This window comes from Odontesthes bonariensis, chromosome 8 (genome assembly GCF_027942865.1).
Source record: "Odontesthes bonariensis isolate fOdoBon6 chromosome 8, fOdoBon6.hap1, whole genome shotgun sequence".
NCBI lineage: Eukaryota > Metazoa > Chordata > Actinopteri > Atheriniformes > Atherinopsidae > Odontesthes > Odontesthes bonariensis.
The window spans coordinates 23,474,885-23,500,021 of record NC_134513.1 but is presented as its reverse complement, the minus strand read 5'-3'; the positions used below and the strand labels follow the sequence as shown (position 1 = coordinate 23,500,021).

The following is a 25,137-nucleotide window of genomic DNA, read 5'->3' as shown; positions in this document are numbered from 1 at the left end:
AGTGCATACAGGACGAACCAGGTGTGCTGCTTTACACCAAGACTGGTACCACCACCAAGGCAGGCATTGTCCTGCCAAACTACAGGTGTGCCAGAGGGTCCACATCGTTGGAATCCTTTCACCTCCATGTGAACAGGTTCATTCCAGGTCAGTATGAATCATTATTCATCAGTAAGATTCTTTAACATCGCAATTCTGTTGTTTGTCATTACCATTACCCTGGAAACAGTGGCACAATTAATAATTTTCAGATGACCAAACACAACAAATAAATGTATCATCGTGTTTACCTTTCTACTATCTTAAGGAACGAGTGCCAACAGTTTAAATTTCCAGCTGTACCTCCTGGAAGGACTGAACAGGTGGAACCAGGACCGAGAAGCTGCATCTCTAGCAGTCAAGCCTGCCCCCCTGCTGAGTTATTCTGGAGACCTTGTTCACTGCGTCAACACCCTCAGTGTCAAGGTCTTTGGAAGGCACCTTGTCCCGTCCTTTCAGCCACCTGCTGTTTACACTGGTAAGTTTAAGCTTTTCATCCTGATGAAGCTATTTGCTATATTTACTATATATTCATCTTTTTAATGCATTTTCTGAAAGTGAATTTTCCACCCTCTATTGTTCTCTCACCTGTCCCAGGTGAGCTTCTTGGCATGGACTACCTGTACAGCCAGACCGGAAAGGCCTTGCAGGATGTACATCCTGACTCAGAGGAAACTGAGGCCCTGCTGGAAGATGTAGGCACTGAGGAGGAGCTGGAAGATGAGGGGTTTGAAGAAAGTGGGTTAGACCCCACCGTAGAGCTGCTGGACCTGTCTGATCCAGCCCCTGTCACCACCAGCTCGACTCCAACTCCCACCTCTCTCCAGCCCTCCCCTAGTCCGGCTGTTTCCACCTTGACAGCACCTGAGCAACAACTGGTAATAATTATAGAATTATAATTATAGTAAATAAATACATACTAATAAAGTAATTATGCAAAAAGATGAAGTCCAATTGAATGCATTTTTATAATCACCTTTTTGTATTACATTTTACAGCCTGTGCATGAGTCCACACTCTCTGATCCATCAGCTACCTGCTCTGCTCCTGCTCTCCACACTTCCACCAGCCTCCCAGCAAGTACGCCTGCCGAACTGTCACAGCTGGTAAGTGTTCTTATTATGTGACATATCATTTGTTGCACTTGTAATATGATGTAATATGTTTTTTCTTATTTTTTATTTCTATTTTTTTTTTCAGCTGTCCTCTGGCCAGTCAGCCACTATCACCAGTGCAGCCTCTGCCCTTCCTCTCTCCACCGCCTTCAGAATGACTACCTCTGCTGCTGCAGCTGCAGCTACAGCTGGGTCAAAAATGGCCACCGCCACCCCAGCAGCCCCTGAGAAACAACTGGTTAGTCTTTTTGCATCAAAAAGGTGTCAGTGGTCTTAATGTCCTGCTTGTCAATGTATTATATATCACTGATATTAATAATTGTCTTATTACATTTAACAGATTGAGCACATCCTGTCCTCTGGACCAACAGCTGTCACCTCCAGAACAGCCTCTGCCCCCCCCCTTAACATCCAACCAGCCACTCTCCCCACAGCAACTGTTGGTCCCTCTGGGGCACATACCTTGGCTCCAGCAGCACCTGTGGAACAGGCGGTAAGTCTTAGTTCAGTGAAGTTCATTAAGACTTAATTTAATAATCACCAATGTTCTTCTAATCAGACATATGGATATGGATCAGTGTTTTTGTGTTACCTTGACATGTTTTGACTGCATCTGATGTCTTCCTCAGAAGAGTCACCTGATGTTGCTGTGATGTGTCACACCAGCTGATGTTACACAGAAAATCAGCTGAGAAGACACATCACAGCAACATCAGGTGACTCTTCTGAGGAAGACATCAGATGCAGTCAAAACATGTCAAGGTAACACAAAAACACTGATCCATATCCATATGTCTGATTAGAAGAACATCCTACAGTAGTTGGTAAGTGTTTTGTGACTGTTGGACTGTGACAGCTGTACTTTTCTAGTTGTGTTATTGTGTTTTAATTTTGATGTATACTCCTACCTCTTTTCCAGGCTGTTGATGAGCGTGGCATCCCAGGGATGGACAGAGTGGATAGCCTGGCAGAATATTTGGTGGGTCTGAGGACAGAAACTGGTCAAACAATGAGCAATCAGCAGGCCAGTACAATAGTAGCACTGTGGCAGAACCTTCTGCCGTACGACCAGCAACGGGTGGCATATGCTGCACGTCATCAGGTGCGCCTTACCACAGGACGTTTCAGGTGCTCTAAAAAGAGACCTGAATTTACACCTGGTGTGGAGAGCACAACACGCTGCGTTTTAGCATCCTCAGGATCTCCTGCCCAGTGGCCAGACTGTAGTCGCCTTGTAGAGTCCATATGTGTCAAGCTGTGTAACATTCACAAGAGCCCCAAAAAACAGGGCACTTCCAGCCTGACAAGATGGACTTTGATTTTGACTGACTACAGCAAGATCAGGCAGCTGGTTCTGGGGAATGCCACAGTGATGCAGAGCACTACTCTGCAGTTGTTTGATATTAATCAAACAACACTGACTCAGTGGCACAATAAGAGACTGAAGAGGCAGGACAGTGGCATTCTGCTGCAAGGGGTCAACCTGCCTGACTCTGTCCCCATTGCTGCGAGGCCTCTGCCACTTGCGCAAGTGCGCCCTCCTGCTGTACCTCCACAACCTGGTCCCCACCATCAGTACCACTTGCCCCGCAGTACAGTTGGACAGGCAGTGGATAAGCGGAGGTCAGCAGCTCAAAGGCAGTTATTCATTCAGCCACCACCTCCAGCTCCTGTTCTTTCAAACGCCAGCCCATTCTTTGTGCCAGTTGCGTTTGTTGCTGGAAACAAACAGATTGTGCCGTCTGGCCCCCTGCCCTCACCACCGCCGACCCGGAGAGCTTACACCCGAACGGTTGAAAAAAACAAATGCCGTCAGTGCCACCTGCCGCGCATAAAGGAAAATGGTCATGGGCAGTATTATGGGAGTATATACTGTCCCAAAAATAACAGAATGCCACTGGAAGAATGGATGGAGGAGATGAGGAGAAAGAGAGAAGAAAAAAAAATGGTGTGACATTCTTTGTCAATATGTATATAATATAATGTAAATAGTTTCAAAAGAAAAGAAATGTCTTCATTTACTCCTGTTCTAATTTTTCTAACTTCTTTTATTTTCTTCTTTTGTTAATATATTGTATTTATTTTACTTATACTTACTCTTTGGATCGGACTTGTTTGTCCAACACATCCCACGATTGGATTGAGATCTAGGAAATTTGGGGCCTTTCTATGTGGGGGCTGTTTATTCTTTGCATGTCTGCAGGGGCTTCCTCCCACAGTCTAAAGACATGCACTTAATAGATGACTAAAATGTTCATGTGAATAGTTGTTTGTCTCAGTGTACCCTGTGATGAGCTGTCTTGTCCAGAGTGTAACCAGCCACTCGCCTTAAGTCAGCTGGGACAGGCTCCAGCTCCAAAATGGCTGGTTGGATGTAATTTGGAGGCCATGTCAACACCTTTAACTTGTTGTGTTCCTCAAACTGTTCTTGAATCATTCATGGCAGGGCGTATTATCCTGCTGCATCCCACTGCCTCTGCTGGGGGTGCATCCTGGTGCTTGCCTATATTTTTTCTGCGTCAAACACGTCAACTTTGAGGTTCACTGGCGGCCTAATATATGCACCTTTTATGAGGCAATCTGTTAATTACTTCACCTGTCAGTGGCCAGGCTGATCGGTGTATCTAAAAAATCTGTTCTAATTTTTTTAAAATTTATTTTCTTCTTCTGTTAATTTATTGTATTTATTTTACTTATTTTGTTTTGGTTATTTATCTTTTTTTATTCTATTTTAAATTGTTTCTTGTTCTAAATTTTCTAAGTTTAAATATTTTCCATTTTTGTTTATTTATTGTATTTATTTTATTTTGGTATTTATCATTTATTTATTCTATTTCAAGTTGTTACTATTGTTCTAATATTTCCTAAATTTAAACATTTTATATATTGCTTTTATTTTATTTAGGTTATTTATCTTTTTTTTCTACTTTTAATTGTTTAATTTATTCCTGTTTTTATTGCTTCAGGTTTTCTGGTTTAATTTCACACACTTGTTTGTGAGTGTTTGTGTGTGTGAAATTAGTAATAAATTTGTTACATTTCAGTGAGTGTCTTCAGTTTTTTCTGCAAACATGCAAACTCATTCATAGAAGACGATTGTTGCAGTACTTAATTCAGAAATCACTTTAAAAGTACATTTAGTTACATTTGATCACACTTGGTAGTAGTTTGTGTTACAGGCGTCATGTTCCAATGGTGGAATCGAACCAGCGACCTTTGGATCAAGAGCCTCCTATGCTATTGTACAGTAAAGTGTCATGTTTGGTTAGTTTTCTCAAATGAATAGACCAGAATATGTGTTCTTTTACTTGTGATGGACAGCAGAGACACAAATAACTACAAGTTCCTTTCATTTTTTCTCATTTTCTCAAAATTTCCTCTCTTTTCCTTCATTTTTTTCCTTCTCCCTTCTTCCCCCTTCTTCCCCCTCTTTCCTTCTTCTTCCCCCCCCCAAACAGACTATTGTTCCCCAGCTTTAGCTCAGTTGGTAGAGCGGAGGACTGTAGGTGCCCAACAACAGTTATCCTTAGGTCGCTGGTTCAATTCCGGCTCGAAGGATGTGCAAAGCTTTTGTATACAGAGGCTCTTTTGGCCAACTCCGTCAATCCGTTCAAAGCTTTTGGAATATGCTGTTTTACGAAAGACTGTTCCACTCTCTATCTAAATTGCTAAGGGCTAGTGGCGCAATGGATAACGCGTCTGACTACGGATCAGAAGATTCTAGGTTCAACTCCTGGCTAGCTCGGCACGCTGGTTTTAGTCTCTCACTTCTCCCACTGCTATAGAACAGGATCGCTTTAAACCTTCTACTCCCTGGGTATCCCAGCTCACTTACGCCCCAAAGATACCTCACAGTGTGTCGTCTTGCAACACATGTGGCTGACCCCACACCTTAAGGAAAGCTCGTCTTCCTCTTTATCTCTGCTGTCAATGATTTTGCTCCAAACACAAAAAAAAAACATGCCTGCCAGCCACATGCCGCAGAGCTACATATGCTATCCTTGGGATACGAAGGTGTTTCGGATCACATCAAAGCCACACACGACAAAAACCCACAACCGGCCGTGATCGTATAGTGGTTAGTACTCTGCGTTGTGGTCGCAGCAACCCCGGTTCGAATCCGGGTCACGGCAACCCCCCGACCCCAATTGTTTGCATCGCTGAAAAAAGATCCCACTTTCAACTTACATTTCTTAAACTTTAAAAAAAATTATTTTGTCTACAGGCCTCTGTCCCGTATCAAAGGTCTGAAAGAATCAAACAGCACAAATGCAGAATGTCTGTCCATTTAAACAGCATAAAAGGGGTCAAAGTATCAAACAGGCCCCAATGAGAAATAGTGCCTTTTTAATGAGTCGCCAAGGCCGCATATGTTCTGTGTTTTTTAGCTCTTCTAAAGGGAGGGTTTTCACACACCGCCAAACCCAAAGTATAAACATCCTAACAACAGAAGATGAAAATCGTGTGCCAAATGAATGGATGGATAGACCTGACAAAAAAAGAACCAAAACAAAAAGGCTGGACTTTTGCGCTGGACAATGTGAGGGTATATTGAGGATCAACATCTGTGTTGGACGATGTGGAGACTTTCCCAGATAGATGCCAGATATGTTTTTGTAAGGACTAAATGCATGATAGAAACTGAGGCTGATTTGCTCTGAAACGCATCTGAAACTGATGGTTTCTCATCACTTTTTGTGTTTATTTAACTGATAAACAGGCCCAAGCCCCTGGCTCCCTTCCATAACTCATTTGGTACAGCAGAGAACTGCAGGTGTCCCATGATACGCATCTTAAGCCTGGTTACATGCATTCATACAGGATTCATGAAAAGGATGTTGGCTTTGCTCCCTTCGATAGCTCAGTTGGTAGAGCGGAGGACTGTAGGTGCCCAACAACAGTTATCCTTAGGTCGCTGGTTCAATTCCGGCTCGAAGGATGTGCCAAGCTTTTGTATACAGAGGCTCTTTTGGCCAACTCCGTCAATCCTTTCAAAGCTTTTGGAATATGCTGTTTTACGAAAGACTGTTCCACTCTCTATCGAAATTGCTAAGGGCTAGTGGCGCAATGGATAACGCGTCTGACTACGGATCAGAAGATTCTAGGTTCAACTCCTGGCTAGCTCGGCACGCTGGTTTTAGTCTCTCACTTCTCCCACTGCTATAGAACAGGATCGCTTTAAACCTTCTACTCCCTGGGTATCCCAGCTCACTTACGCCCCAAAGATACCTCACAGTGTGTCGTCTTGCAACACATGTGGCTGACCCCACACCGTAAGGAAAGCTCGTCTTCCTCTTTATCTCTGCTGTCAATGATTTTGCTCCAAACACAAAAAAAACATACCTGCCAGCCACATGCCGCAGAGCTACATATGCAATCCTTGGGATACCAAGGTGTTTCGGATCACATCAAAGCCACACACGACAAAAACCCACAACCGGCCGTGATCGTATAGTGGTTAGTACTCTGCGTTGTGGTCGCAGCAACCCTGGTTCGAATCCGGGTCACGGCAACCCCCCGACAGAATTTGTTTGCATCGCTGAAAAAAGATCCCACTTTAAACTTAGATTTCTTAAACTTTTAAAAAAATTATTTTGTCTACAGGCATCTGTCCCGTATCAAAGGTCTGAAAGAATCAAACAGCACAAATGCAGAAGGTCTGCCCATTTAAAGAGCATAAAAGGGGTCAACGTATCAAACAGGCCCCAATGAGAAATAGTGCATTTTTAATGAGTCGCCAAGGCCGCATATGTTCTGTGTTTTTTAGCTCTTCTAAAGGGAGGGTTTTCACACACCGCCACACCCAAAGTATAAACATCCTAACAACAGAAGATGAAAATCGTGTGCCAAATGAATGGATGGATAGACCTGACAAAAAAAGAACCAAACAAAATGGCTGGACTTTTGCGCTGGACAATGTGAGGGTACATTGAGGATCAACATCTGTGTTGGACGATGTGGAGACTTTCCCAGATAGATGCCAGATATGTTTTTGTAAGGACTAAATGCATGATAGAAACTGAGGCTGATTTGCTCTGAAACGCATCTGAAACTGATGGTTTCTCATCACTTTTTGTGTTTATTTAACTGATAAACAGGCCCAAGCCCCTGGCTCCCTTCCATAACTCATTTGGTACAGCAGAGAACTGCAGGTGTCCCATGATACGCATCTTAAGCCTGGTTACATGCATTCATACAGGATTCATGAAAAGGATGTGGGCTTTGCTCCCTTCGATAGCTCAGTTGGTAGAGCGGAGGACTGTAGGTGCCCAACAACAGTTATCCTTAGGTCGCTGGTTCAATTCCGGCTCGAAGGATGTGCCAAGCTTTTGTATACAGAGGCTCTTTTGGCCAACTCCGTCAATCCTTTCAAAGCTTTTGGAATATGCTGTTTTACGAAAGACTGTTCCACTCTCTATCAAAATTGCTAAGGGCTAGTGGTGCAATGGATAATGCGTCTGACTACGGATCAGAAGATTCTAGGTTCAACTCCTGGCTAGCTCGGCACGCTGGTTTTAGTCTCTCACTTCTCCCACTGCTATAGAACAGGATCGCTTTAAACCTTCTACTCCCTGGGTATCCCAGCTCACTTACGCCCCAAAGATACCTCACAGTGTGTCGTCTTGCAACACATGTGGCTGACCCCACACCGTAAGGAAAGCTCGTCTTACTCTTTATCTCTGCTGTCAATGATTTTGCTCCAAACACAAAAAAAACATGCCTGCCAGCCACATGCCGCAGAGCTACATATGCAATCCTTGGGATACGAAGGTGTTTCGGATCACATCAAAGCCACACACGACAAAAACCCACAACCGGCCGTGATCGTATAGTGGTTAGTACTCTGCGTTGTGGTCGCAGCAACCCAGGTTTGAATCTGGGTCACGGCAACCCCCCGACAGAATTTGTTTGCATCGCTGAAAAAAGATCCCACTTTAAACTTAGATTTCTTAAACTTTTAAAAAAATAATTTTGTCTACAGGCCTCTGTCCCGTATCAAAGGTCTGAAAGAATCAAACAGCACAAATGCAGAAGGTCTGCCCATTTAAAGAGCATAAAAGGGGTCAAAGTATCAAACAGGCCCCAATGAGAAATAGTGCCTTTTTAATGAGTCGCCAAGGCCGCATATGTTCTGTGTTTTTTAGCTCTTCTAAAGGGAGGGTTTTCACACACCGCCACACCCAAAGTATAAACATCCTAACAACAGAAGATGAAAATCGTGTGCCAAAAGAATGGATGGATAGACCTGACAAAAAAGAACCAAAACAAAAAGGCTGGACTTTTGCGATGGACAATGTGAGGGTATATTGAGCATCAACATCTGTGTTGGACGATGTGGAGACTTTCCCAGATAGATGCCAGATATGTTGTTGTAACGACTAAATGCATGATAGAAACTGAGGCTGATTTGATCTGAAACGCATCTGAAACTGATGGTTTCTCATCACTTTTTGTGTTTATTTAACTGATAAACAGGCCCAAGCCCCTGGCTCCCTTCCATAACTCATTTGGTACAGCAGAGAACTGCAGGTGTCCCATGATACGCATTTTAAGCCTGGTTACATGCATTCATACAGGATTCATGAAAAGGATGTGGGTTTTGCTCCCTTCGATAGCTCAGTTGGTAGAGCGGAGGACTGTAGGTGCCCAACAACAGTTATCCTTAGGTCGCTGGTTCAATTCCGGCTCGAAGGATGTGCCAAGCTTTTGTATACAGAGGCTCTTTTGGCCAACTCTGTCAATCCTTTCAAAGCTTTTGGAATATGCTGTTTTACGAAGGACTGTTCCACTCTCTATGGAACTTGCTAAGGGCTAGTGGCGCAATGGATAACGCGTCTGACTACGGATCAGAAGATTCTAGGTTCAACTCCTGGCTAGCTCGGCATGCTGGTTTTAGTCTCTCACTTCTCCCACTGCTATAGAACAGGATCGCTTTAAACCTTCTACTCCCTGGGTATCCCAGCTCACTTACGCCCCAAGATACCTCACAGTGTGTCGTCTTGCAACACATGTGGCTGACCCCACACCGTAAGGAAAGCTCGTCTTACTCTTTATCTCTGCTGTCAATGATTTTGCTCCAAACACAAAAAAAACATGCCTGCCAGCCACATGCCGCAGAGCTACATATGCAATCCTTGGGATACGAAGGTGTTTCGGATCACATCAAAGCCACACACGACAAAAACCCACAACCGGCCGTGATCGTATAGTGGTTAGTACTCTGCGTTGTGGTCGCAGCAACCCCGGTTCGAATCCGGGTCACGGCAACCCCCCAACAGAATTTGTTTGCATCGCTGAAAAAAGATCCCACTTTAAACTTAGATTTCTTAAACTTTTAAAAAAATTATTTTGTCTACAGGCATCTGTCCCGTATCAAAGGTCTGAAAGAATCAAACAGCACAAATGCAGAAGGTCTGTCCATTTAAACAGCATAAAAGGGGTCAACGTATCAAACAGGCCCCAATGAGAAATAGTGCATTTTTAATGAGTCGCCAAGGCCGCATATGTTCTGTGTTTTTTAGCTCTTCTAAAGGGAGGGTTTTCACACATCGCCACACCCAAAGTATAAACATCCTAACAACAGAAGATGAAAATCGTGTGCCAAATGAATGGATGGATAGACCTGACAAAAAAAGAACCAAACAAAATGGCTGGACTTTTGCGCTGGACAATGTGAGGGTACATTGAGGATCAACATCTGTGTTGGATGATGTGGAGACTTTCCCAGATAGATGCCAGATATGTTTTTGTAAGGACTAAATGCATGATAGAAACTGAGGCTGATTTGCTCTGAAACGCATCTGAAACTGATGGTTTCTCATCACTTTTTGTGTTTATTTAACTGATAAACAGGCCCAAGCCCCTGGCTCCCTTCCATAACTCATTTGGTACAGCAGAGAACTGCAGGTGTCCCATGATACGCATCTTAAGCCTGGTTACATGCATTCATACAGGATTCATGAAAAGGATGTTGGCTTTGCTCCCTTCGATAGCTCAGTTGGTAGAGCGGAGGACTGTAGGTGCCCAACAACAGTTATCCTTAGGTCGCTGGTTCAATTCCGGCTCGAAGGATATGCCAAGCTTTTGTATACAGAGGCTCTTTTGGCCAACTCCGTCAATCCTTTCAAAGCTTTTGGAATATGCTGTTTTACGAAAGACTGTTCCACTCTCTATCGAAATTGCTAAGGGCTAGTGGCGCAATGGATAACGCGTCTGACTACGGATCAGAAGATTCTAGGTTCAACTCCTGGCTAGCTCGGCACGCTGGTTTTAGTCTCTCACTTCTCCCACTGCTATAGAACAGGATCGCTTTAAACCTTCTACTCCCTGGGTATCCCAGCTCACTTACGCCCCAAGATACCTCACAGTGTGTCGTCTTGCAACACATGTGGCTGACCCCACACCGTAAGGAAAGCTCGTCTTACTCTTTATCTCTGCTGTCAATGATTTTGCTCCAAACACAAAAAAAACATGCCTGCCAGCCACATGCCGCAGAGCTACATATGCAATCCTTGGGATACGAAGGTGTTTCGGATCACATCAAAGCCACACACGACAAAAACCCACAACCGGCCGTGATCGTATAGTGGTTAGTACTCTGCGTTGTGGTCGCAGCAACCCCGGTTCGAATCCGGGTCACGGCAACCCCCCGACAGAATTTGTTTGCATCGCTGAAAAAAGATCCCACTTTAAACTTAGATTTCTTAAACTTTTAAAAAAATAATTTTGTCTACAGGCCTCTGTCCCGTATCAAATGTCTGAAAGAATCAAACAGCACAAATGCAGAATGTCTGTCCATTTAAAGAGCATAAAAGGGGTCAAAGTATCAAACAGGCCCCAATGAGAAATAGTGCCTTTTTAATGAGTCGCCAAGGCCGCATATGTTCTGTGTTTTTTAGCTCTTCTAAAGGGAGGGTTTTCACACACCGCCACACCCAAAGTATAAACATCCTAACAACAGAAGATGAAAATCATGTGCCAAATGAATGGATGGATAGACCTGACAAAAAAAGAACCAAAACAAAAAGGCTGGACTTTTGCGCTGGACAATGTGAGGGTGTATTGAGCATCAACATCTGTGTTGGGCGATGTGGAGACTTTCCCAGATAGATGCCAGATATGTTGTTGTAACGACTAAATGCATGATAGAAACTGAGGCTGATTTGACCTGAAACGCATCTGAAACTGATGGTTTCTCATCACTTTTTGTGTTTATTTAACTGATAAACAAGCCCCTGGCTCCCTTCCATAACTCATTTGGTACAGCAGAGAACTGCAGGTGTCCCATGATACGCATCTTAAGCCTGGTTACATGCATTCATACAGGATTCATGAAAAGGATGATGGCTTTGTTCCCTTCGATAGCTCAGTTGGTAGAGCGGAGGACTGTAGGTGCCCAACAACAGTTATCCTTAGGTCGCTGGTTCAATTCCGGCTCGAAGGATGTGCCAAGCTTTTGTATACAGAGGCTCTTTTGGCCAACTCTGTCAATCCTTTCAAAGCTTTTGGAATATGCTGTTTTACGAAGGACTGTTCCACTCTCTATCGAAATTGCTAAGGGCTAGTGGCGCAATGGATAACGCGTCTGACTACGGATCAGAAGATTCTAGGTTCAACTCCTGGCTAGCTCGGCACGCTGCTTTTAGTCTCTCACTTCTCCCACTGCTATAGAACAGGATCGCTTTAAACCTTCTACTCCCTGGGTATCCCAGCTCACTTACGCCCCAAAGATACCTCACAGTGTGTCGTCTTGCAACACATGTGGCTGACCCCACACCGTAAGGAAAGCTCGTCTTCCTCTTTATCTCTGCTGTCAATGATTTTGCTCCAAACACAAAAAAAACATACCTGCCAGCCACATGCCGCAGAGCTACATATGCAATCCTTGGGATACCAAGGTGTTTCGGATCACATCAAAGCCACACACGACAAAAACCCACAACCAGCCATGATTGTATAGTGGTTAGTACTCTGCGTTGTGGTCGCAGCAACCCCGGTTCGAATCCGGGTCACGGCAACCCCCCAACAGAATTTGTTTGCATCGCTGAAAAAAGATCCCACTTTAAACTTAGATTTCTTAAACTTTTAAAAAAATTATTTTGTCTACAGGCCTCTGTCCCGTATCAAAGGTCTGAAAGAATCAAACAGCACAAATGCAGAAGGTCTGCCCATTTAAAGAGCATAAAAGGGGTCAACGTATCAAACAGGCCCCAATGAGAAATAGTGCCTTTTTAATGAGTCGCCAAGGCCGCATATGTTCTGTGTTTTTTAGCTCTTCTAAAGGGAGGGTTTTCACACACCGCCACACCCAAAGTATAAACATCCTAACAACAGAAGATGAAAATCGTGTGCCAAATGAATGGATGGATAGACCTGACAAAAAAAGAACCAAACAAAATGGCTGGACTTTTGCGCTGGACAATGTGAGGGTACATTGAGGATCAACATCTGTGTTGGACGATGTGGAGACTTTCCCAGATAGATGCCAGATATGTTTTTGTAAGGACTAAATGCATGATAGAAACTGAGGCTGATTTGCTCTGAAACGCATCTGAAACTGATGGTTTCTCATCACTTTTTGTGTTTATTTAACTGATAAACAGGCCCAAGCCCCTGGCTCCCTTCCATAACTCATTTGGTACAGCAGAGAACTGCAGGTGTCCCATGATACGCATCTTAAGCCTGGTTACATGCAATCATACAGGATTCATGAAAAGGATGTGGGCTTTGCTCCCTTCGATAGCTCAGTTGGTAGAGTGGAGGACTGTAGGTGCCCAACAACAGTTATCCTTAGGTCGCTGGTTCAATTCCGGCTCGAAGGATGTGCCAAGCTTTTGTATACAGAGGCTCTTTTGGCCAACTCCGTCAATCCTTTCAAAGCTTTTGGAATATGCTGTTTTACGAAAGACTGTTCCACTCTCTATTGAAAATTGCTAAGGGCTAGTGGCGCAATGGATAACGCGTCTGACTACGGATCAGAAGATTCTAGGTTCAACTCCTGGCTAGCTCGGCACGCTGGTTTTAGTCTCTCACTTCTCCCACTGCTATAGAACAGGATCGCTTTAAACCTTCTACTCCCTGGGTATCCCAGCTCACTTACGCCCCAAGATACCTCACAGTGTGTCGTCTTGCAACACATGTGGCTGACCCCACACCGTAAGGAAAGCTCGTCTTACTCTTTATCTCTGCTGTCAATGATTTTGCTCCAAACACAAAAAAAACATGCCTGCCAGCCACATGCCGCAGAGCTACATATGCAATCCTTGGGATACCAAGGTGTTTCGGATCACATCAAAGCCACACACGACAAAAACCCACAACCGGCCGTGATCGTATAGTGGTTAGTACTCTGCGTTGTGGTCGCAGCAACCCTGGTTCGAATCCGGGTCACGGCAACCCCCCGACAGAATTTGTTTGCATCGCTGAAAAAAGATCCCACTTTAAACTTAGATTTCTTAAACTTTTAAAAAAATTATTTTGTCTACAGGCATCTGTCCCGTATCAAAGGTCTGAAAGAATCAAACAGCACAAATGCAGAAGGTCTGTCCATTTAAACAGCATAAAAGGGGTCAACGTATCAAACAGGCCCCAATGAGAAATAGTGCATTTTTAATGAGTCGCCAAGGCCGCATATGTTCTGTGTTTTTTAGCTCTTCTAAAGGGAGGGTTTTCACACACCACCACACCCAAAGTATAAACATCCTAACAACAGAAGATGAAAATCGTGTGCCAAATGAATGGATGGATAGACCTGACAAAAAAAGAACCAAACAAAATGGCTGGACTTTTGCGCTGGACAATGTGAGGGTACATTGAGGATCAACATCTGTGTTGGACGATGTGGAGACTTTCCCAGATAGATGCCAGATATGTTTTTGTAAGGACTAAATGCATGATAGAAACTGAGGCTGATTTGCTCTGAAACGCATCTGAAACTGATGGTTTCTCATCACTTTTTGTGTTTATTTAACTGATAAACAGGCCCAAGCCCCTGGCTCCCTTCCATAACTCATTTGGTACAGCAGAGAACTGCAGGTGTCCCATGATACGCATCTTAAGCCTGGTTACATGCATTCATACAGGATTCATGAAAAGGATGTTGGCTTTGCTCCCTTAGATAGCTCAGTTGGTAGAGCGGAGGACTGTAGGTGCCCAACAACAGTTATCCTTAGGTCGCTGGTTCAATTCCGGCTCGAAGGATGTGCCAAGCTTTTGTATACAGAGGCTCTTTTGGCCAACTCTGTCAATCCTTTCAAAGCTTTTGGAATATGCTGTTTTACGAAGGACTGTTCCACTCTCTATCAAAATTGCTAAGGGCTAGTGGCGCAATGGATAACGCGTCTGACTACGGATCAGAAGATTCTAGGTTCAACTCCTGGCTAGCTCGGCACGCTGGTTTTAGTCTCTCACTTCTCCCACTGCTATAGAACAGGATCGCTTTAAACCTTCTACTCCCTGGGTATCCCAGCTCACTTACGCCCCAAAGATACCTCACAGTGTGTCGTCTTGCAACACATGTGGCTGACCCCACACCGTAAGGAAAGCTCGTCTTCCTCTTTATCTCTGCTGTCAATGATTTTGCTCCAAACACAAAAAAAACATACCTGCCAGCCACATGCCGCAGAGCTACATATGCAATCCTTGGGATACCAAGGTGTTTCGGATCACATCAAAGCCACACACGACAAAAACCCACAACCGGCCGTGATCGTATAGTGGTTAGTACTCTGCGTTGTGGTCGCAGCAACCCCGGTTCGAATCCGGGTCACGGCAACCCCCCGACAGAATTTGTTTGCATCGCTGAAAAAAGATCCCACTTTAAACTTAGATTTCTTAAACTTTTAAAAAAATTATTTTGTCTACAGGCATCTGTCCCGTATCAAAGGTCTGAAAGAATCAAACAGCACAAATGCAGAAGGTCTGCCCATTTAAAGAGCATAAAAGGGGTCAACGTATCAAACAGGCCCCAATGAGAAATAGTGCATTTTTAATGAGTCGCCAAGGCCGCATATGTTCTGTGTTTTTTAGCTCTTCTAAAGGGAGGGTTTTCACACACCGCCACACCCAAAGTATAAACATCCTAACAACAGAAGATGAAAATCGTGTGCCAAATGAATGGATGGATAGACCTGACAAAAAAAGAACCAAACAAAATGGCTGGACTTTTGCGCTGGACAATGTGAGGGTACATTGAGGATCAACATCTGTGTTGGACGATGTGGAGACTTTCCCAGATAGATGCCAGATATGTTTTTGTAAGGACTAAATGCATGATAGAAACTGAGGCTGATTTGCTCTGAAACGCATCTGAAACTGATGGTTTCTCATCACTTTTTGTGTTTATTTAACTGATAAACAGGCCCAAGCCCCTGGCTCCCTTCCATAACTCATTTGGTACAGCAGAGAACTGCAGGTGTCCCATGATACGCATCTTAAGCCTGGTTACATGCATTCATACAGGATTCATGAAAAGGATGTGGGCTTTGCTCCCTTCGATAGCTCAGTTGGTAGAGCGGAGGACTGTAGGTGCCCAACAACAGTTATCCTTAGGTCGCTGGTTCAATTCCGGCTCGAAGGATGTGCCAAGCTTTTGTATACAGAGGCTCTTTTGGCCAACTCTGTCAATCCTTTCAAAGCTTTTGGAATATGCTGTTTTACGAAGGACTGTTCCACTCTCTATCGAAATTGCTAAGGGCTAGTGGCGCAATGGATAACGCGTCTGACTACGGATCAGAAGATTCTAGGTTCAACTCCTGGCTAGCTCGGCACGCTGGTTTTAGTCTCTCACTTCTCCCACTGCTATAGAACAGGATCGCTTTAAACCTTCTACTCCCTGGGTATCCCAGCTCACTTACGCCCCAAAGATACCTCACAGTGTGTCGTCTTGCAACACATGTGGCTGACCCCACACCGTAAGGAAAGCTCGTCTTACTCTTTATCTCTGCTGTCAATGATTTTGCTCCAAACACAAAAAAAACATACCTGCCAGCCACATGCCGCAGAGCTACATATGCAATCCTTGGGATACCAAGGTGTTTCGGATCACATCAAAGCCACACACGACAAAAACCCACAACCGGCCGTGATCGTATAGTGGTTAGTACTCTGCGTTGTGGTCGCAGCAACCCCGGTTCGAATCCGGGTCACGGCAACCCCCCGACAGAATTTGTTTGCATCGCTGAAAAAAGATCCCACTTTAAACTTAGATTTCTTAAACTTTTAAAAAAATTATTTTGTCTACAGGCATCTGTCCCGTATCAAAGGTCTGAAAGAATCAAACAGCACAAATGCAGAAGGTCTGCCCATTTAAAGAGCATAAAAGGGGTCAACGTATCAAACAGGCCCCAATGAGAAATAGTGCATTTTTAATGAGTCGCATATGTTCTGTGTTTTTTAGCTCTTCTAAAGGGAGGGTTTTCACACACCGCCACACCCAAAGTATAAACATCCTAACAACAGAAGATGAAAATCGTGTGCCAAATGAATGGATGGATAGACCTGACAAAAAAAGAACCAAACAAAATGGCTGGACTTTTGCGCTGGACAATGTGAGGGTACATTGAGGATCAACATCTGTGTTGGACGATGTGGAGACTTTCCCAGATAGATGCCAGATATGTTTTTGTAAGGACTAAATGCATGATAGAAACTGAGGCTGATTTGCTCTGAAACGCATCTGAAACTGATGGTTTCTCATCACTTTTTGTGTTTATTTAACTGATAAACAGGCCCAAGCCCCTGGCTCCCTTCCATAACTCATTTGGTACAGCAGAGAACTGCAGGTGTCCCATGATACGCATCTTAAGCCTGGTTACATGCATTCATACAGGATTCATGAAAAGGATGTGGGCTTTGCTCCCTTCGATAGCTCAGTTGGTAGAGCGGAGGACTGTAGGTGCCCAACAACAGTTATCCTTAGGTCGCTGGTTCAATTCCGGCTCGAAGGATGTGCCAAGCTTTTGTATACAGAGGCTCTTTTGGCCAACTCTGTCAATCCTTTCAAAGCTTTTGGAATATGCTGTTTTACGAAGGACTGTTCCACTCTCTATCGAAATTGCTAAGGGCTAGTGGCGCAATGGATAAAGCGTCTGACTACGGATCAGAAGATTCTAGGTTCAACTCCTGGCTAGCTCGGCACGCTGGTTTTAGTCTCTCACTTCTCCCACTGCTATAGAACAGGATCGCTTTAAACCTTCTACTCCCTGGGTATCCCAGCTCACTTACGCCCCAAAGATACCTCACAGTGTGTCGTCTTGCAACACATGTGGCTGACCCCACACCGTAAGGAAAGCTCGTCTTCCTCTTTATCTCTGCTGTCAATGATTTTGCTCCAAACACAAAAAAAACATACCTGCCAGCCACATGCCGCAGAGCTACATATGCAATCCTTGGGATACGAAGGTGTTTCGGATCACATCAAAGCCACACACGACAAAAACCCACAACCGGCCGTGATCGTATAGTGGTTAGTACTCTGCGTTGTGGTCGCAGCAACCCCGGTTCGAATCCGGGTCACGGCAACCCCCCGACAGAATTTGTTTGCATCGCTGAAAAAAGATCCCACTTTAAACTTAGATTTCTTAAACTTTAAAAAAAATTATTTTCTCTACAGGCATCTGTCCCGTATCAAAGGTCTGAAAGAATCAAACAGCACAAATGCAGAAGGTCTGCCCATTTAAAGAGCATAAAAGGGGTCAACGTATCAAACAGGCCCCAATGAGAAATAGTGCATTTTTAATGAGTCGCCAAGGCCGCATATGTTCTGTGTTTTTTAGCTCTTCTAAAGGGAGGGTTTTCACACACCGCCACACCCAAAGTATAAACATCCTAACAACAGAAGATGAAAATCGTGTGCCAAATGAATGGATGGATAGACCTGACAAAAAAAGAACCAAACAAAATGGCTGGACTTTTGCGCTGGACAATGTGAGGGTACATTGAGGATCAACATCTGTGTTGGACGATGTGGAGACTTTCCCAGATAGATGCCAGATATGTTTTTGTAAGGACTAAATGCATGATAGAAACTGAGGCTGATTTGCTCTGAAACGCATCTGAAACTGATGGTTTCTCATCACTTTTTGTGTTTATTTAACTGATAAACAGGCCCAAGCCCCTGGCTCCCTTCCATAACTCATTTGGTACAGCAGAGAACTGCAGGTGTCCCATGATACGCATCTTAAGCCTGGTTACATGCATTCATACAGGATTCATGAAAAGGATGTGGGCTTTGCTCCCTTCGATAGCTCAGTTGGTAGAGCGGAGGACTGTAGGTGCCCAACAACAGTTATCCTTAGGTCGCTGGTTCAATTCCGGCTCGAAGGATGTGCCAAGCTTTTGTATACAGAGGCTCTTTTGGCCAACTCCGTCAATCCTTTCAAAGCTTTTGGAATATGCTGTTTTACGAAAGACTGTTCCACTCTCTATCAAAATTGCTAAGGGCTAGTGGCGCAATGGATAAAGCGTCTGACTAAGGATCAGAAGATTCTAGGTTCAACTCCTGGCTAGCTCGGCACGCTGGTTTTAGTCTCTCACTTCTCCCACTGCTATAGAACAGGATCGCTTTAAACCTTCTACTCCCTGGGTATCCCAGCTCACTTACGCCCCAAAGATACCTCACAGTGTGTCGTCTTGCAACACATGTGGCTGACCCCACACCGTAAGGAAAGCTCGTCTTACTCTTTATCTCTGCTGTCAATGATTTTGCTCCAAACACAAAAAAAACATGCCTGCCAGCCACATGCCGCAGAGCTACATATGCAATCCTTGGGATACGAAGGTGTTTCGGATCACATCAAAGCCACACACGACAAAAACCCACAACCGGCCGTGATCGTATAGTGGTTAGTACTCTGCGTTGTGGTCGCAGCAACCCAGGTTTGAATCCGGGTCACGGCAACCCCCCGACAGAATTTGTTTGCATCGCTGAAAAAAGATCCCACTTTCAACTTAGATTTCTTAAACTTTAAAAAAAATTATTTTCTCTACAGGCATCTGTCCCGTATCAAAGGTCTGAAAGAATCAAACAGCACAAATGCAGAAGGTCTGCCCATTTAAAGAGCATAAAAGGGGTCAACGTATCAAACAGGCCCCAATGAGAAATAGTGCATTTTTAATGAGTCGCCAAGGCCGCATATGTTCTGTGTTTTTTAGCTCTTCTAAAGGGAGGGTTTTCACACACCGCCACACCCAAAGTATAAACATCCTAACAACAGAAGATGAAAATCGTGTGCCAAATGAATGGATGGATAGACCTGACAAAAAAAGAACCAAACAAAATGGCTGGACTTTTGCGCTGGACAATGTGAGGGTACATTGAGGATCAACATCTGTGTTGGACGATGTGGAGACTTTCCCAGATAGATGCCAGATATGTTTTTGTAAGGACTAAATGCATGATAGAAACTGAGGCTGATTTGCTCTGAAACGCATCTGAAACTGATGGTTTCTCATCACTTTTTGTGTTTATTTAACTGATAAACAGGCCTCTGGCTCCCTTCCATAACTCATTTGGTACAGCAGAGAACTGCAGGTGTCCCATGATACGCATCTTAAGCCTGGTTACATGCATTCATACAGGATTCATGAAAAGGATGTTGGCTTTGCTCCCTTAGATAGCTCAGTTGGTAGAGCGGAGGACTGTAGGTGCCCAACAACAGTTATCCTTAGGTCGCTGGTTCAATTCCGGCTCGAAGGATGTGCCAAGCTTTTGTATACAGAGGCTCTTTTGGCCAACTCTGTCAATCCTTTCAAAGCTTTTGGAATATGCTGTTTTACGAAAGACTGTTCCACTCTCTATCGAAATTGCTAAGGGCTAGTGGCGCAATGGATAACGCGTCTGACTACGGATCAGAAGATTCTAGGTTCAACTCCTGGCTAGCTCGGCACGCTGGTTTTAGTCTCTCACTTCTCCCACTGCTATAGAACAGGATCGCTTTAAACCTTCTACTCCCTGGGTATCCCAGCTCACTTACGCCCCAAAGATACCTCACAGTGTGTCGTCTTGCAACACATGTGGCTGACCCCACACTGTAAGGAAAGCTCGTCTTACTCTTTATCTCTGCTGTCAATGATTTTGCTCCAAACACAAAAAAAACATACCTGCCAGCCACATGCCGCAGAGCTACATATGCAATCCTTGGGATACCAAGGTGTTTCGGATCACATCAAAGCCACACACGACAAAAACCCACAACCGGCCGTGATCGTATAGTGGTTAGTACTCTGCGTTGTGGTCGCAGCAACCCCGGTTCGAATCCGGGTCACGGCAACCCCCCGACAGAATTTGTTTGCATCGCTGAAAAAAGATCCCACTTTAAACTTAGATTTCTTAAACTTTTAAAAAAATTATTTTGTCTACAGGCATCTGTCCCGTATCAAAGGTCTGAAAGAATCAAACAGCACAAATGCAGAAGGTCTGCCCATTTAAAGAGCATAAAAGGGGTCAACGTATCAAACAGGCCCCAATGAGAAATAGTGCATTTTTAATGAGTCGCATATGTTCTGTGTTTTTTAGCTCTTCTAAAGGGAGGGTTTTCACACACCGCCACACCCAAAGTATAAACATCCTAACAACAGAAGATGAAAATCGTGTGCCAAATGAATGGATGGATAGACCTGACAAAAAAAGAACCAAACAAAATGGCTGGACTTTTGCGCTGGACAATGTGAGGGTACATTGAGGATCAACATCTGTGTTGGACGATGTGGAGACTTTCCCAGATAGATGCCAGATATGTTTTTGTAAGGACTAAATGCATGATAGAAACTGAGGCTGATTTGCTCTGAAACGCATCTGAAACTGATGGTTTCTCATCACTTTTTGTGTTTATTTAACTGATAAACAGGCCCAAGCCCCTGGCTCCCTTCCATAACTCATTTGGTACAGCAGAGAACTGCAGGTGTCCCATGATACGCATCTTAAGCCTGGTTACATGCATTCATACAGGATTCATGAAAAGGATGTGGGCTTTGCTCCCTTCGATAGCTCAGTTGGTAGAGCGGAGGACTGTAGGTGCCCAACAACAGTTATCCTTAGGTCGCTGGTTCAATTCCGGCTCGAAGGATGTGCCAAGCTTTTGTATACAGAGGCTCTTTTGGCCAACTCTGTCAATCCTTTCAAAGCTTTTGGAATATGCTGTTTTACGAAGGACTGTTCCACTCTCTATCGAAATTGCTAAGGGCTAGTGGCGCAATGGATAAAGCGTCTGACTACGGATCAGAAGATTCTAGGTTCAACTCCTGGCTAGCTCGGCACGCTGGTTTTAGTCTCTCACTTCTCCCACTGCTATAGAACAGGATCGCTTTAAACCTTCTACTCCCTGGGTATCCCAGCTCACTTACGCCCCAAAGATACCTCACAGTGTGTCGTCTTGCAACACATGTGGCTGACCCCACACCGTAAGGAAAGCTCGTCTTCCTCTTTATCTCTGCTGTCAATGATTTTGCTCCAAACACAAAAAAAACATACCTGCCAGCCACATGCCGCAGAGCTACATATGCAATCCTTGGGATACGAAGGTGTTTCGGATCACATCAAAGCCACACACGACAAAAACCCACAACCGGCCGTGATCGTATAGTGGTTAGTACTCTGCGTTGTGGTCGCAGCAACCCCGGTTCGAATCCGGGTCACGGCAACCCCCCGACAGAATTTGTTTGCATCGCTGAAAAAAGATCCCACTTTCAACTTAGATTTCTTAAACTTTAAAAAAAATTATTTTCTCTACAGGCATCTGTCCCGTATCAAAGGTCTGAAAGAATCAAACAGCACAAATGCAGAAGGTCTGCCCATTTAAAGAGCATAAAAGGGGTCAACGTATCAAACAGGCCCCAATGAGAAATAGTGCATTTTTAATGAGTCGCCAAGGCCGCATATGTTCTGTGTTTTTTAGCTCTTCTAAAGGGAGGGTTTTCACACACCGCCACACCCAAAGTATAAACATCCTAACAACAGAAGATGAAAATCGTGTGCCAAATGAATGGATGGATAGACCTGACAAAAAAAGAACCAAACAAAATGGCTGGACTTTTGCGCTGGACAATGTGAGGGTACATTGAGGATCAACATCTGTGTTGGACGATGTGGAGACTTTCCCAGATAGATGCCAGATATGTTTTTGTAAGGACTAAATGCATGATAGAAACTGAGGCTGATTTGCTCTGAAACGCATCTGAAACTGATGGTTTCTCATCACTTTTTGTGTTTATTTAACTGATAAACAGGCCCAAGCCCCTGGCTCCCTTCCATAACTCATTTGGTACAGCAGAGAACTGCAGGTGTCCCATGATACGCATCTTAAGCCTGGTTACATGCATTCATACAGGATTCATGAAAAGGATGTGGGCTTTGCTCCCTTCGATAGCTCAGTTGGTAGAGCGGAGGACTGTAGGTGCCCAACAACAGTTATCCTTAGGTCGCTGGTTCAATTCCGGCTCGAAGGATGTGCCAAGCTTTTGTATACAGAGGCTCTTTTGGCCAACTCTGTCAATCCTTTCAAAGCTTTTGGAATATGCTGTTTTACGAAGGACTGTTCCACTCTCTATCAAAATTGCTAAGGGCTAGTGGCGCAATGGATAACGCGTCTGACTACGGATCAGAAGATTCTAGGTTCAACTCCTGGCTAGCTCGGCACGCTGGTTTTAGTCTCTCACTTCTCCCACTGCTATAGAACAGGATCGCTTTAAACCTTCTACTCCCTGGGTATCCCAGCTCACTTACGCCCCAAAGATACCTCACAGTGTGTCGTCTTGCAACACATGTGGCTGACCCCACACCGTAAGGAAAGCTCGTCTTCCTCTTTATCTCTGCTGTCAATGATTTTGCTCCAAACACAAAAAAAACATACCTGCCAGCCACATGCCGCAGAGCTACATATGCAATCCTTGGGATACCAAGGTGTTTCGGATCACATCAAAGCCACACACGACAAAAACCCACAACCGGCCGTGATCGTATAGTGGTTAGTACTCTGCGTTGTGGTCGCAGCAACCCAGGTTCGAATCCGGGTCACGGCAACCCCCCAACAGAATTTGTTTGCATTGCTGAAAAAAGATCCCACTTTAAACTTAGATTTCTTCAACTTTTAAAAAAATAATTTTGTCTACAGGCATCTGTCCCGTATCAAAGGTCTGAAAGAATCAAACAGCACAAATGGAGAAGGTCTGCCCATTTAAAGAGCATAAAAGGGGTCAAAGTATCAAACAGGCCCCAATGAGAAATAGTGCCTTTTTAATGAGTCGCCAAGGCCGCATATGTTCTGTGCTTTTTAGCTCTTCTAAAGGGAGGGTTTTCACACACCGCCACACCCAAAGCATAAACATCCTAACAACAGAAGATGAAAATCGTGTGCCAAATGAATGGATGGATAGACCTGACAAAAAAAGAACCAAACAAAATGGCTGGACTTTTGCGCTGGACAATGTGAGGGTACATTGAAGATCAACATCTGTGTTGGACGATGTGGAGACTTTCCCAGATAGATGCCAGATATGTTTTTGTAAGGACTAAATGCATGATAGAAACTGAGGCTGATTTGATCTGAAACGCATCTGAAACTGATGGTTTCTCATCACTTTTTGTGTTTATTTAACTGATAAACAGGCCCAAGCCCCTGGCTCCCTTCCATAACTCATTTGGTACAGCAGAGAACTGCAGGTGTCCCATGATACGCATCTTAAGCCTGGTTACATGCATTCATACAGGATTCATGAAAAGGATGTGGGCTTTGCTCCCTTCGATAGCTCAGTTGGTAGAGCGGAGGACTGTAGGTGCCCAACAACAGTTATCCTTAGGTCGCTGGTTCATTTCCGGCTCGAAGGATGTGCCAAGCTTTTGTATACAGAGGCTCTTTTGGCCAACTCCGTCAATCCTTTCAAAGCTTTTGGAATATGCTGTTTTACGAAAGACTGTTCCACTCTCTATCGAAATTGCTAAGGGCTAGTGGCGCAATGGATAAAGCGTCTGACTACGGATCAGAAGATTCTAGGTTCAACTCCTGGCTAGCTCGGCACGCTGGTTTTAGTCTCTCATTTCTCCCACTGCTATAGAACAGGATCGCTTTAAACCTTCTACTCCCTGGGTATCCCAGCTCACTTACGCCCCAAAGATACCTCACAGTGTGTCGTCTTGCAACACATGTGGCTGACCCCACACCGTAAGGAAAGCTCGTCTTACTCTTTATCTCTGCTGTCAATGATTTTGCTCCAAACACAAAAAAAACATGCCTGCCAGCCACATGCCGCAGAGCTACATATGCAATCCTTGGGATACGAAGGTGTTTCGGATCACATCAAAGCCACACACGACAAAAACCCACAACCGGCCGTGATCGTATAGTGGTTAGTACTCTGCGTTGTGGTCGCAGCAACCCAGGTTTGAATCCGGGTCACGGCAACCCCCCGACAGAATTTGTTTGCATCGCTGAAAAAAGATCCCACTTTAAACTTAGATTTCTTAAACTTTTAAAAAAATAATTTTGTCTACAGGCCTCTGTCCCGTATCAAATGTCTGAAAGAATCAAACAGCACAAATGCAGAATGTCTGTCCATTTAAAGAGCATAAAAGGGGTCAAAGTATCAAACAGGCCCCAATGAGAAATAGTGCCTTTTTAATGAGTCGCCAAGGCCGCATATGTTCTGTGCTTTTTAGCTCTTCTAAAGGGAGGGTTTTCACACACCGCCACACCCAAAGTATAAACATCCTAACAACAGAAGATGAAAATCATGTGCCAAAAGAATGGATGGATAGACCTGACAAAAAAGAACCAAAACAAAAAGGCTGGACTTTTGCGCTGGACAATGTGAGGGTATATTGAGCATCAACATCTGTGTTGGACGATGTGGAGACTTTCCCAGATAGATGCCAGATATGTTGTTGTAACGACTAAATGCATGATAGAAACTGAGGCTGATTTGACCTGAAACGCATCTGAAACTGATGGTTTCTCATCACTTTTTGTGTTTATTTAACTGATAAACAGGC

General features: G+C 44.3%; 35 non-coding genes across 35 annotated transcripts; all 35 read left to right on the top strand.

The window, feature by feature from the left end:
* Positions 1–4,826: 4,826 nt before the first annotated feature.
* trnar-acg (transfer RNA arginine (anticodon ACG)) lies at positions 4,827–4,899 on the top strand. The gene has a single exon. It is a non-coding gene; the product is annotated as a tRNA-Arg (tRNA).
* A 316-nt stretch (positions 4,900–5,215) lies between these two features.
* trnah-gug (transfer RNA histidin (anticodon GUG)) lies at positions 5,216–5,287 on the top strand. Its single transcript has one exon. It is a non-coding gene; the product is annotated as a tRNA-His (tRNA).
* Positions 5,288–6,004: 717 nt separating this feature from the next.
* Positions 6,005–6,093, top strand: trnay-gua (transfer RNA tyrosine (anticodon GUA)). The gene is given in 2 exon segments: positions 6,005–6,041; positions 6,058–6,093. It is a non-coding gene; the product is annotated as a tRNA-Tyr (tRNA).
* Positions 6,094–6,207: 114 nt separating this feature from the next.
* Positions 6,208–6,280, top strand: trnar-acg (transfer RNA arginine (anticodon ACG)). The gene has a single exon. It is a non-coding gene; the product is annotated as a tRNA-Arg (tRNA).
* A 314-nt stretch (positions 6,281–6,594) lies between these two features.
* trnah-gug (transfer RNA histidin (anticodon GUG)) lies at positions 6,595–6,666 on the top strand. The gene has a single exon. It is a non-coding gene; the product is annotated as a tRNA-His (tRNA).
* A 716-nt stretch (positions 6,667–7,382) lies between these two features.
* Positions 7,383–7,471, top strand: trnay-gua (transfer RNA tyrosine (anticodon GUA)). Its single transcript is given in 2 exon segments — positions 7,383–7,419; positions 7,436–7,471. It is a non-coding gene; the product is annotated as a tRNA-Tyr (tRNA).
* Positions 7,472–8,760: 1,289 nt separating this feature from the next.
* trnay-gua (transfer RNA tyrosine (anticodon GUA)) lies at positions 8,761–8,849 on the top strand. Its single transcript is given in 2 exon segments — positions 8,761–8,797; positions 8,814–8,849. It is a non-coding gene; the product is annotated as a tRNA-Tyr (tRNA).
* Positions 8,850–8,963: 114 nt separating this feature from the next.
* trnar-acg (transfer RNA arginine (anticodon ACG)) lies at positions 8,964–9,036 on the top strand. Its single transcript has one exon. It is a non-coding gene; the product is annotated as a tRNA-Arg (tRNA).
* Positions 9,037–9,349: 313 nt separating this feature from the next.
* On the top strand, positions 9,350–9,421 carry trnah-gug (transfer RNA histidin (anticodon GUG)). Its single transcript has one exon. It is a non-coding gene; the product is annotated as a tRNA-His (tRNA).
* Positions 9,422–10,137: 716 nt separating this feature from the next.
* Positions 10,138–10,226, top strand: trnay-gua (transfer RNA tyrosine (anticodon GUA)). The gene is given in 2 exon segments: positions 10,138–10,174; positions 10,191–10,226. It is a non-coding gene; the product is annotated as a tRNA-Tyr (tRNA).
* Positions 10,227–10,340: 114 nt separating this feature from the next.
* On the top strand, positions 10,341–10,413 carry trnar-acg (transfer RNA arginine (anticodon ACG)). Its single transcript has one exon. It is a non-coding gene; the product is annotated as a tRNA-Arg (tRNA).
* Positions 10,414–10,726: 313 nt separating this feature from the next.
* Positions 10,727–10,798, top strand: trnah-gug (transfer RNA histidin (anticodon GUG)). The gene has a single exon. It is a non-coding gene; the product is annotated as a tRNA-His (tRNA).
* A 711-nt stretch (positions 10,799–11,509) lies between these two features.
* Positions 11,510–11,598, top strand: trnay-gua (transfer RNA tyrosine (anticodon GUA)). The gene is given in 2 exon segments: positions 11,510–11,546; positions 11,563–11,598. It is a non-coding gene; the product is annotated as a tRNA-Tyr (tRNA).
* Positions 11,599–11,712: 114 nt separating this feature from the next.
* Positions 11,713–11,785, top strand: trnar-acg (transfer RNA arginine (anticodon ACG)). Its single transcript has one exon. It is a non-coding gene; the product is annotated as a tRNA-Arg (tRNA).
* Positions 11,786–12,099: 314 nt separating this feature from the next.
* Positions 12,100–12,171, top strand: trnah-gug (transfer RNA histidin (anticodon GUG)). Its single transcript has one exon. It is a non-coding gene; the product is annotated as a tRNA-His (tRNA).
* A 716-nt stretch (positions 12,172–12,887) lies between these two features.
* Positions 12,888–12,976, top strand: trnay-gua (transfer RNA tyrosine (anticodon GUA)). The gene is given in 2 exon segments: positions 12,888–12,924; positions 12,941–12,976. It is a non-coding gene; the product is annotated as a tRNA-Tyr (tRNA).
* A 115-nt stretch (positions 12,977–13,091) lies between these two features.
* trnar-acg (transfer RNA arginine (anticodon ACG)) lies at positions 13,092–13,164 on the top strand. Its single transcript has one exon. It is a non-coding gene; the product is annotated as a tRNA-Arg (tRNA).
* Positions 13,165–13,477: 313 nt separating this feature from the next.
* trnah-gug (transfer RNA histidin (anticodon GUG)) lies at positions 13,478–13,549 on the top strand. The gene has a single exon. It is a non-coding gene; the product is annotated as a tRNA-His (tRNA).
* Positions 13,550–14,265: 716 nt separating this feature from the next.
* trnay-gua (transfer RNA tyrosine (anticodon GUA)) lies at positions 14,266–14,354 on the top strand. Its single transcript is given in 2 exon segments — positions 14,266–14,302; positions 14,319–14,354. It is a non-coding gene; the product is annotated as a tRNA-Tyr (tRNA).
* Positions 14,355–14,468: 114 nt separating this feature from the next.
* Positions 14,469–14,541, top strand: trnar-acg (transfer RNA arginine (anticodon ACG)). Its single transcript has one exon. It is a non-coding gene; the product is annotated as a tRNA-Arg (tRNA).
* A 314-nt stretch (positions 14,542–14,855) lies between these two features.
* Positions 14,856–14,927, top strand: trnah-gug (transfer RNA histidin (anticodon GUG)). The gene has a single exon. It is a non-coding gene; the product is annotated as a tRNA-His (tRNA).
* Positions 14,928–15,643: 716 nt separating this feature from the next.
* On the top strand, positions 15,644–15,732 carry trnay-gua (transfer RNA tyrosine (anticodon GUA)). Its single transcript is given in 2 exon segments — positions 15,644–15,680; positions 15,697–15,732. It is a non-coding gene; the product is annotated as a tRNA-Tyr (tRNA).
* Positions 15,733–15,846: 114 nt separating this feature from the next.
* trnar-acg (transfer RNA arginine (anticodon ACG)) lies at positions 15,847–15,919 on the top strand. The gene has a single exon. It is a non-coding gene; the product is annotated as a tRNA-Arg (tRNA).
* A 314-nt stretch (positions 15,920–16,233) lies between these two features.
* Positions 16,234–16,305, top strand: trnah-gug (transfer RNA histidin (anticodon GUG)). The gene has a single exon. It is a non-coding gene; the product is annotated as a tRNA-His (tRNA).
* Positions 16,306–17,012: 707 nt separating this feature from the next.
* On the top strand, positions 17,013–17,101 carry trnay-gua (transfer RNA tyrosine (anticodon GUA)). The gene is given in 2 exon segments: positions 17,013–17,049; positions 17,066–17,101. It is a non-coding gene; the product is annotated as a tRNA-Tyr (tRNA).
* Positions 17,102–17,602: 501 nt separating this feature from the next.
* On the top strand, positions 17,603–17,674 carry trnah-gug (transfer RNA histidin (anticodon GUG)). The gene has a single exon. It is a non-coding gene; the product is annotated as a tRNA-His (tRNA).
* Positions 17,675–18,390: 716 nt separating this feature from the next.
* trnay-gua (transfer RNA tyrosine (anticodon GUA)) lies at positions 18,391–18,479 on the top strand. The gene is given in 2 exon segments: positions 18,391–18,427; positions 18,444–18,479. It is a non-coding gene; the product is annotated as a tRNA-Tyr (tRNA).
* Positions 18,480–19,762: 1,283 nt separating this feature from the next.
* Positions 19,763–19,851, top strand: trnay-gua (transfer RNA tyrosine (anticodon GUA)). The gene is given in 2 exon segments: positions 19,763–19,799; positions 19,816–19,851. It is a non-coding gene; the product is annotated as a tRNA-Tyr (tRNA).
* A 114-nt stretch (positions 19,852–19,965) lies between these two features.
* On the top strand, positions 19,966–20,038 carry trnar-acg (transfer RNA arginine (anticodon ACG)). The gene has a single exon. It is a non-coding gene; the product is annotated as a tRNA-Arg (tRNA).
* A 314-nt stretch (positions 20,039–20,352) lies between these two features.
* Positions 20,353–20,424, top strand: trnah-gug (transfer RNA histidin (anticodon GUG)). The gene has a single exon. It is a non-coding gene; the product is annotated as a tRNA-His (tRNA).
* A 707-nt stretch (positions 20,425–21,131) lies between these two features.
* trnay-gua (transfer RNA tyrosine (anticodon GUA)) lies at positions 21,132–21,220 on the top strand. Its single transcript is given in 2 exon segments — positions 21,132–21,168; positions 21,185–21,220. It is a non-coding gene; the product is annotated as a tRNA-Tyr (tRNA).
* Positions 21,221–21,721: 501 nt separating this feature from the next.
* trnah-gug (transfer RNA histidin (anticodon GUG)) lies at positions 21,722–21,793 on the top strand. Its single transcript has one exon. It is a non-coding gene; the product is annotated as a tRNA-His (tRNA).
* A 716-nt stretch (positions 21,794–22,509) lies between these two features.
* On the top strand, positions 22,510–22,598 carry trnay-gua (transfer RNA tyrosine (anticodon GUA)). Its single transcript is given in 2 exon segments — positions 22,510–22,546; positions 22,563–22,598. It is a non-coding gene; the product is annotated as a tRNA-Tyr (tRNA).
* A 114-nt stretch (positions 22,599–22,712) lies between these two features.
* trnar-acg (transfer RNA arginine (anticodon ACG)) lies at positions 22,713–22,785 on the top strand. The gene has a single exon. It is a non-coding gene; the product is annotated as a tRNA-Arg (tRNA).
* Positions 22,786–23,887: 1,102 nt separating this feature from the next.
* trnay-gua (transfer RNA tyrosine (anticodon GUA)) lies at positions 23,888–23,976 on the top strand. Its single transcript is given in 2 exon segments — positions 23,888–23,924; positions 23,941–23,976. It is a non-coding gene; the product is annotated as a tRNA-Tyr (tRNA).
* The last annotated feature ends 1,161 nt before the right edge of the window (positions 23,977–25,137 follow it).